Genomic DNA, 10,719 nt, shown 5'->3' with positions numbered 1-10,719 from the left:
CATGCCAACTCAATCAGACAAGGGCCTAGAGTGGAGTGAGGTAAATGGGCGGAGGGTCAGCCCTAGCCTGGGAACTGATGGAGACTGATTACTACTGGGTGAGGTAGAGTAGACCTTCCTTATGATCTCTAGATAGGCTGACTAGACTCCAGTGGATGAACTTGCACCGAAGGACATCTGGGTACAAGTGCTTGACTGGATAAGACTTAATGTGCATGGCAGAATGCAATGAGGCTCAACAAAGGGGGAGAATGGGGCATGGATGTAGGAGCGGGTCTAAATTTGATTAAGAACTGTACTATGAAATGTACAAAAGCTCAATAATTTTTGCAAAGGAAGCAGAACATTCATACTCTCCAAATGCAGTTTAAATAAACACAAACATTTCAAATTAAAAAAAGAGAAGTGCATTCTTAAGAATCAGTCCTCCCACGACTAGAAACTGCAAATGTAAGAAACCTTCCCTGTCCCTAGCATAAGCCTAACACAGAGGCAAATTTTCCATGCACAACCTGGGACCTCAGGGGAGGGGATTGTGGGGAGTGCAGCCACTCAAAGAACGTTAAAACTGCTGTCCAATATCAGGAGGTCCTCCATCCTCCAATCTGCTTCACCATCAGTCCACCACCAGAGGAATGTGGAACCATAGCTCACAAGAGGGGACCATAGCTCCAGGCTCATGGGAGAGGATCACAGCTCCCAGGTTCATAGCAGGGGACTACAGGTCTAGTTCATGGGAAGGGACCACAGCTCTGGTTCACACCCCCTGAAACAGATTTTTGAAAAAATGTTTCTCTTTTATATTTTTTGTGAGACATGCTTAACTATTATTTTCTTTTTATTAATATTTTAGTGTATAAAATAAACCATAGATAGTTTTCCTTTTTTAAAGTTTGTTCAACTTTGTCTATTTTGTTTGTAAATAAATATATTTTTGCAATATGTTAAAAATAGCTGGCAGCTATAGTACCATATTAATATTAGTTTCAATATTAGTTAACTTTTTTTTTCTTTAAGACAGGGTCTTGCTGGGTGTGGTGGTGCACGCCTTTAATCCCAGCACTCAGGAGGCAAAGGCAGGTGGATCTCTGTGAGTTCGAGGCCAGCCTGGTCTCCATAGTGAATCCAGGCAAGTTATGACTACAGGGAGACACTGTCTCAAAAATTAATTAATTAATTAATTAATTAATTAAAGACCAAAAAGACAGGGTCTTACTGTAGCCCTGGCTGGGCTGGAACTCTTTGTGTAGAACAGGCTGGCCTCAAACTCTAGAGATCTGCCTGACTCTGACTCCTGAGTGCTGGGATTAATGGCTTATGCCATCACACTTGGCCTTGACTTTTTATAACCTCATAGTCTTTATCTGCAAATTGAGAAAAAATTATCACCTTGTAAAGGGTCTGAGAATAAATTTATAAATGAAATAACGTATTTAAAATAGCTACCCATGGGGCTGGAGAGATGGTTTAGCATTCAGAGCACATACTGGTCTAGTAGAGGACCCAGGTTTGGTTCCCAGTGTAAAACAAAAACAAAACACTTAAGCGAAATCTGGTCAAGAGAACAGTAATCTCTGGCCTGGGTGGAACCTTAACTTTCCAGTTTTTCCAGGTCATAGGACCATCTCTAGGAAGCCAGGATCATGTTAAGTCATGCTAAAGAGATAGGCAGAATACCTAATGTCTGAATCAGATGGTAGTGCAGTGTTTCTGAACCTAGACACAGACAAGGCTTTCCATAAGTCTATCCTGTTTTCCGAATTCTTCAGGAATTCAGAAGAATTCTAGTTTTCTTCTTTATATCTCCTTTCTAATCATGCTTTCCCTAATGCTTTAGGCTGCTCCAACATTTTGGGTTTCTTTACTTTTTCTCTAAAGTTCCCTTCCCCTCTCTGCCATGTGGCTGCTAATCTGCTACGTATCTGACCCCCATGCCAGCTCTAAACTGGCCATGAATTCATGGTTTTTGCCTTCTCCCCTCCATTCTCCTCCTCAAGGCAGCTGCTGAGATTTTTGACTTGCCTGCCCTGAAACTTTTTCTTTAATTCTAATAAAATTGTCTTAAAGCTTCTGTTTAAGTGCATTCTTAAATTCTTTTATGAATGAGACTAAGAACCCTAAAAGAGGATTCCATTTTTTCCCCTGTATCACCAGCACCCACAAGACAGCTCGCAACTCTCAAAAACTCCAGTTCTAGAGGATCTGCCACCCTCTTCTGCCCCCCATGTGTACCAGGCACACACATAGTGCACATACATACATACATACATACATACATACATACATATGTGCAAGCAAAAAACATATATACATGAAATAAAAGTAAATCTTTTTAAAAAAATTATAGCCCAGTGTCTGGTTAAAAATAACAATCAATTAGAGCAGAATCTACCACTATTGGTTTGGGTTTTAAAAATATATTTTGACACACAGTAATTATGTAAATATGTCGATGGTGTGCAATATGATATTTGCATACATATATATGGTGTGTTAATCAAATCCAATCACCCTTTTTCTACATACTCCTATCAGACCACAGACCCTCTAATTCTCCTCTCTTTTCAAGGCCCCCTTTCATGCTGCCTCTGGTATGATTCTATATCTCTCCTTAACACTCTCCCACATCAAAGCCCAATCATGACTATCCATGGTTGTGTGGTTCTCTCTCCTAATAAAGCTCATTCAAAACATAAATCCATGTCAGCTTCTTTCTCAAACCAATCAACCTGTTTTTCTTCATTTTTGCTATAATAATATTTCCTTTGAATATATACATAGATTTTGGAAAGCCGATCATATGGTGGATTTTTTTTTAAGTAACTTCATATTGTTCTCCAGAGCAATTCTTTTTTTAAAAGGACTTCTTTATTTTTTTATGTGTATGATTATCTTTCTGTATGCATGTATCTGTGTCTTGTGTGCGTCTGGTGCCTACAGAGATCAGAAGAAGGCATCAAATCTTCTGGAACTGGAGTTACAGACAGTTGTGAGCCACCATGTGGGTACTGGGAATTGAACTCAGATATTCTGCAAAAGCATCAAGTGCTCTCAGCCTCTGAGTCATCTCTCCAGCTTCCAATGCAAATTCTAATTTACATTCTCAACTGCAGTGATTGAGTTATTTTTTTCTTGACATTCTTGCAATTTTTTTATTATTCTCTTTTTATAATAGCCATTCTAACTGGAGTAAGATAATATTTTATTGTGTCTTGATTTGCATTTCCCTGATAGCTATTGATACTGAATATTTTCTTCATATATTTGTTGGACATTTATATTTCCCTTTTTGAAAAGTGTCTATTCTGGGCCAGGCATGGTAGCACATGCCTTTAATCCCAGAACCTGGGAGGCAGATGCAGGTGGATCTTTGTGAGATCAATGCCAGCCTGGACTGCATAGCAAGTTCCTGGCCAGCTGGAATTACAAGGAGACTTTGCCTCAAAAAACAAACAAACAAGGAAGCATTTGTCCATTTTAAGTAGGATTTCTTAGTTTTGTTAATTTTTTCATTCTTTATGTATTCTGGATATTAACTTTCTGTCTCATGAGTAGGTGGCAAATATTTCCTCCCACTCTGTAGTCCATCACTTCTTTCACTCTACTGATCATTTTATTTGTTCCATAGGCTTTTTAGTTTGAATCCCATTTGTCAGTTTTTGCTCTTGTTTCCTGTGCTTTAATTGCCTATACCAAGGTCTTGAAATGTTTCGCCTATGTTTTTCTTCTACTTGTTTCAAAGTTTCAGCTCTTATATTAAGGATCTGGTTTCAGTCTTGCACATATGAACATCCAGTTTTACCAGTTGAAGAGGTTGTCCTTTTTCCAATGTATGACTTTGATACTTTTGTTGATAATTAGTTGACTGTAGGTCAGGTTTATTTCTGGGATCTCTATTCTGTTCCTTGAGTTCAAGAGTCTATTATTTATTGGCTAGTTTTTGTTTGCCATGGGCCACACTACCTTATTTCATTGATCCCTAGTCACTGGGTGTTTCTGCAAATATCTCTGTAGGTTTGTTATAGTTCTTTCTCTACTTTGGGGCATATGACACACAAATCAAAATCTCCGTTATTCTCATTAAACAGCAGTTAGGAGAGCTAGGTTAGAATTGGTATTTGCGGGGTGTGGTGGCATACAGCTTTAATCTCAGCACCTGGGAGGCAGAGGCAGGAGGATCTCTGTGAATTCAAGGTCAGGCTGCTCTACATAGTTGAGTTCCAGGCCAGATGGGGCTAAAGGGAGACCCCCGTCTCAAAAAGACAAATAAAACGAAAGAAAGAAAAGAAAGGAAAAGAAAAAAGAACAAAAAAAAATCTTGTCTTCACTCTTTTTTTCCATTGATTCCTCTGGTACTCTTTGCCCACTAGTAGTCTTTAACTGCTATCAATGTCTTCTTAGTCACTGCTTAAATTAAAAGTATTTTTATCTGAAAGAAGAAAACCAGATTAGTGCTTACCACAAATTCCTCAAGGCAGTCAAACTTAGAGACTCTTACCCCCCCAAAAAAAATAGGGAAATCTCTTCTTTCAGGCTATTGCTCAGATAATGGAAGGAGCAGATCAAAGAACCAGTCAAAGTGAATATGAGGAATGTGTGTGTGTGTGTGTGTGTGTGTGTGTGTGTGTGTGTATCTGTGGTGGAGGGTGGGATTTGCAACCAGTTCCTGGTCACACAAAATACAGGATGAGCTAAGTAGTATGAAGTGAGTGGTGGAAAGTGGAAACTGCTTCTTGTTACATAATTTATTTATAAATTTCAAGTAATCTCCATTTTGTTGAAGAGGACCTTTAGTCTTCAAAATATATCAAAACCCAGCTTTGATTAAAGTTCTTCATTGTGAATTTATGAAGAATCATGACAAAGTGAGTTTTACAGAGAAATATGGCTGGCTCATGATGACAAGCAAAGGAAACAACCATTTTCTGTTAATTCAGGCTCCTGAGATTGCTGTCTTTTCATTTATTTTAATTTCTTTTTGTTTTACTATCAATTGTTTTAAACAAGCAATGAATATAAAATCAATATGATCTTTTTATTGTCTATTAAATTATGACTATCATGCTCATTTTCCATTTCCTTTCTTCTATCTTAACGCAACAAAATTATGAAATGAAAACCAGTCTGATTCAATAAACTCACTTTTTAAAGATCATATTTATCTTTTTCTTGACAGTAAACTAATATATGTTCATTGTAAAAGAAAAGTGGAAATTTCATTAAGGCCAAAGGAAAAAGTATCTCATAAACCCACCAGAGAAATAAACATTAATGTACTGGTAAAGATCACTTTTATATTTTTCTATGCATTTGTATGTGTTATATAATCAAGACCATAATACATATATTGTCACCATAATCACATTTTAAAGTTAGTCAGTGTCTCTCTCAATATGATTTATTTTTGGTCCTTTTGAGACAGGGTCTCCCTGTAGTCCCAGCTGGCCTGGAACTCACTATGTAGATCAGGCTGGCCTTGAACTCAGAGAGATCCTCCTGCCTCTGCTTTCTGAGTGTTGGAATTAAAGGCGTGTGCCACCATAGTTTGGGTATTTTAACACTTCAGGGAATGTTCCTATATATGTATATCTTTGTATGCCTCCATGATTGTTTCTCTATGATAAATTCTTAAGATTAATTTTATTTTTATTTTTGTGTTCATGTATGCATCTGTACATAAGTATATGCACGTGCATGCAAACGCTCACAAAGCATGGAAGAGGAAGGCATTGGGTCCCCTAAGTTGGAGTTGCAGGCAATTGTTGAGCTGCCTGATGTGGGTGCTGGGACATGAACTCAGGCCCTCTGAAAGAACAGCAACTGCTCTTAACCACTAAGCCATCTCTAGGATAAATTCTTAGGAGGGAAATTTCTGTACAAATGCCATGCTCATTTTAAGAGGTTTTAAATTATTTAATTTAATTGTTAAGCTTTAACAATTTTATTAGAATCTTAAAGAAAAATCCTCAGGGCAGGCAAGCTGGTAATCTTGGCAGCTGCCTTGAGGAGGTGAATAGTGTGAAGAAGGAAAGAAAGCCATGGAGCTGGGAGATGGAAGCTTTAGAGAAAAAGCGAAGAAATACAAAATGCTAGGGGCAGGCCAAAGCCTTAAAGAAAGCATGTTCAGTAAGAAAAGCATGAAGAAGAAAAGGAGAAATTACACTTTCCTGAAGAGTTCAGGAAAGTGGACAGACTTAAGGAGACCTACCTGTCTGTGGCTGGTCTACAAGTTCTGAGAGAGTTTGGCGCTGGCAGGAACTAAGCACCAGGTATTCTGCCCATCTATTTAGCATACTTAAGGTGAAGCTGCCTTCCTAGGAGTGGTCCTGTCACCAGGATATTTGACCAGTGTGACTGGAAAAGTAGGTCCTCCACCAGATAAAACAGTCTTATTTTATAGTTTTGGCCAGTTAAACTTATGGGGCTCTTTGGTACTCTAGCATTCCCCCCTCTGAAGAGGTAACCCTAAAATCTTTTAAGGATAAGAGCTCCCAAATACTTCTAACATTTTTGGCCTTTGGGACCGAGTACATTGCTAAGAGGCCCAAGCATATTTTGACTTTTAGCCAAGAAAGAAACTGGCTACTTTTCTTTGGGGTCTTTTTACCCTAATTGATTAGTCAATTTCTACCCCCTATTCTTATCACATCACCCTCTGAAGAAGTTTACGCAAATTGCTGATAGGGAATCAGGACGAAGACCTCTCTGGCTTCTTCCATGCTGAACATGGACACAGGGTGATATTTAATTTTTTTGCTGTTTAGAATCCACCACGATTACAAATAAATGACTATTCTTTTTTGTCTTTCATTTATTATTTTATGTGTATGAACGTTTTGCCTAAATAGATGTAAGTGCACAGCATGCATGCAGTGACCACAGCGGCCAGAAAAGGGTATCAGACCCCTTAGAACTGGAGTTACAGACTTGTTATCTGCCTTGTGGGTACTGGAAACTGAACGAGGGTCTTCTGCAAGAGCAGCCAGTGCTCTTAACCACTAAACAATCTCTCCAGCCCATAAATGACTATTCTTGTAATTATTTTTAAGTTGCTGACTTCCTAAATTAAACCCCAACATTTTAACTACTGATCTATAACTCTCTCACTGTGTCTTACACCTGAAAGTAGTACAGGGCTGGGCATGGTGGCACATACCTTTAATCCCAGCATTCAGCAGGCACAGGCAAGCAGATCTCTATGAGACTGAGGCCAACCTGGTCTACACAATGAGTTCTAGGCCAGCTAGGGCTACAGGGAGACCATGTCTCAAAAAGACAAAAAAATGCAAAAATATTTTGTTGAAAACACATCTAGGGGCTAGTGAAATGACGGCTCAGCAGTTAGGAGCACTGACTGCTCTTGCAGAGGGTGTTATGTGTGGATGGGTACTTGGTTCCCAGCACCCACATGGTATCTAACAACAGCGTGTAACTCCAGTTCCAGAGTATCCAATGCCCTCTGGTGGCATCTTTGGGCATTGCATAAAATGGGTGCACCTACACACATGCAAGCAAAGTACTCATATACATAAAATTTTTTAAAAAATCAAAAAATATATCAATATTTTTACTTTATGCAACAAGGCAGCCACAATCATATGCTATGAAAGCAAAGCATTCGGTATAGTTTTAGGTATTTCTACTTTGAACATTGAGATGTTTCCTATGTACAGTAACTTCTAGAAGGGAAAGCAACTCCTATCTAACTATTCCTGTCAGCACAGGGTACAAGTCATATCTTAGTATCCTTGGAAAATCAGTTCCAGAACCACTATGAATACTAAAATTCATCTATCCTCAAATCACATATAAAATAATGCAGTATTTTCACACAGCCTATGAACATCTTCTCTTGTAGTTTAAATTGTCTTTAAATTATGTATAATAACTGATATAATGAAAATCCTATATAGATAAAAAATGCTACATAGAAAATTCTATATAGATTAAAAAATACTGGCAAGGGGCTGGAGAGATGGCTCAGTATTTAAGAGCATGGCTGCTCTTCTAGAGGACCAGAGTTTGAGTTCCAGCACCAACATAGAGCTTAGCAACCATCTATAACTCCAATTCCAGGCAATCTGACACCCTCTTCTGGCCTCTACAGGCAATGCACACACTGGTGCACTTTCATACATGCAGGCAGAAGACTCACAGACATAAAGTAAAAATAAGTAAAAAAAATATTTAAATAACGACAAGGGGTTTAGAGAGACGACTCAGTGGTTAAGAGCACTGGATGCTCTTAGAGAGGACCTAGGTTTGTTTCCAAGTAAACACATGGCAGCTAACAACCATCCCTAACTCAAGGTCCTGGGGATCCAATGCCCTCTTTTGGCCTCTGTGGACATTACACATACATACACACGGTGCACTTACATACATGTAGGCAAAATGCATGCACATAATATAAAAATAGTTTTTTTTAAATTAAAATAGGTCTTGGTGCACTCCCTTTCTCACATCTCCTTGCATCCACCATCTCTGCTCTGTTAGGAACCTTGTGGACTCCCTGATCTTGGAGCTTTCAGAAACCTACCTTGATTAGTAGACCTCTCAACTTTCATTAGAGAAGCATCCTTATATAGCAGATGTTGATTAACACAGAGAAGCACAACTGGCCAAACTGCAGAATAAGAGACTTCAGAGTGCTTATCTATGAACAGGACAACTACATGAAACTTCTGACTCCCAAGGCTCAGGGGTTATTGGGAAAGAGGGGGCAGAAAGATTTCAAGAGCCTGAAAAGGTAGATAACTACAAGAAAAGCAAGTTTTCCAGACAACTGGGAAGTTACTCATAGGAACTCACAGCAATGGTGACAGCATGCACAAGTCCCATGTAAGCTCAAACCAGACAAAATCCCAGCACAGAAGTGGGGAAGTTGGTAAGAAACCCCAACCTTAACTGAGGAACTATTGGTAACCAACGGCTGCTAGGAAGGGGAGATTCAACCCCATTTAAGAGTGCAACTCTTGGTAGATTGGCCAGGTTCCAGTGGATGAACCCACACTGAAGGGCATGAGAGTACAGGAAATTTGCTGACAGAGGTTAGCAGGGGGGGTGCAGATACCACAGGGGATCTAAATATGATCAAAATATGTTAATGAAATTCACAAAATTCAATTAAAAAAAGAAAAACAACATAATAATGACAAGAAGAATCTGTACATGTTCAGTACAAGCACATTTTCAATCATTTCTTGCTTGATATTGGTGGAATCTTAGGATTTAGTGTGAATGTGGATGAAGGGCACTAATTTTTTTTTTTAATTTTTTAAAAAAAAATATTTTATAAGCCAGATATAGTAGTGCATGCCTTTAGACCCAGTACTTGGGAGGCAGAGGCAGGTGGATCTCTGTGAGTTCAAGGACAGCCTGGTCTACAAAGTGAGATCCAGGCCAGCTGGGGCTACAGGGAGACCATGTCTTAAAAAGACCAAAAATTTTTTTTTAATTTTTATTTTTTATTATTTTTTTAACTTTTTAAATTACAAAAAAAGTTAATGTCTAGAGAAAAGGTAAATGGCAGCTGCAGGTACTGTGCTGACCTGACCTGTCAAAGTCTCTCCACATTGCTCTGGCATGCAGTTGGAGTTCCCATGCCACAAGCAGCCACAGCAGGGCACCAAATTTTTAGCAACAGACACAGTAAAAGTTCAAAAACCATTTCCTGTTTGAATGATGACTGAATGGTCATCTGGTAAGGATTATCTCAGTTCATATTGTAGCCAAAACTCTACCCTCTGTGGGCTCCTACACTCATGGCCACACACACACACACATGTTAAAATAATAAAATCAAATATTTTAAATAAGATGTAAGCCACATATTAACTTTAAATTTCTAGTACCTAAATTAAAAATAAAAATAATGAAGCCAGTTATGGCAGTGTATGCCTTTAATATCCACATTTGGAAGGCAGATGCAAGCAGATCTCTGTTAGATCAAGGTCAACCTGGTCTACATATCAAGTTCCAGGCCAGTTGGGACTACAGGGAGACCCTGTCTCAAAATATAAAATTAATTAATTAATTAACTGAGTAAAATTACTTTAAAATTTTATTTTGATTTATTTTTACTTTGTGTATAAGTGTTTTGCTTGTGTGTATGTAAATGCACCTGTGACATACAATGTCCATGAAGGGCAAAAGAAAGTGTCAGATCCCCTGGAACTGGAGTTACAGGCAGTTGTTAGCTACTATGTGTGTGCTGGGAACCGAACCTGGGTCCTCCATAAGAACAGCCTGTGCTCTTTACCTCTGAGTCATCTCTCCAGCCTCCCCCAGATTATTTTTAATAATATACAATAGTGTATTTAATCTAGTATATCTAAAATAGTCTGTGCATGAATGTAAAGATTATCAGTATTTTGCATCCTTCACATTCCAGTATGTTTTACATTTGCAGCACACTTCATTTCATAAAAAAGTTTTCATCAGAAATAACTTGATCTATATTTCAATTTCATAGTATTTATAGATTTTCTATGCTGAAGGTATTCTATATATAATTAAAGTCTCCAATAACTGAATCAAGGATCAGTTTTGAAGGTTACTTTTTGTTTTGTTCTTTTTTAGATAGTGTCTCATGTGTCCCAGGCAGGCCTCAGATCCCATATGTAATCAAGGATGACTTTGAACTAGATCCTCCTGCCTCCACCTCCTGAGTGCTAGGATTACAAGCATGCTGGGAAACAGGCCCTGTCTATGTGGTGA

General features: G+C 38.5%; 1 non-coding gene across 1 annotated transcript; it reads right to left on the bottom strand.

Annotated features, from left to right (window-relative positions):
* Positions 1–9,508: 9,508 nt before the first annotated feature.
* Positions 9,509–9,636, bottom strand: LOC115069486. Its single transcript, XR_003848750.1, has one exon. It is a non-coding gene; the product is annotated as a small nucleolar RNA SNORA44 (small nucleolar RNA).
* Positions 9,637–10,719: the final 1,083 nt, after the last annotated feature.

Source organism: Nannospalax galili, unplaced genomic scaffold (assembly GCF_000622305.1).
Source record: "Nannospalax galili isolate Female #2095 unplaced genomic scaffold, S.galili_v1.0 scaffold1053, whole genome shotgun sequence".
NCBI lineage: Eukaryota > Metazoa > Chordata > Mammalia > Rodentia > Spalacidae > Nannospalax > Nannospalax galili.
The sequence above is the reverse complement of the archived record's forward strand: the minus strand, read 5'-3'. Positions and strand labels throughout refer to the sequence as shown.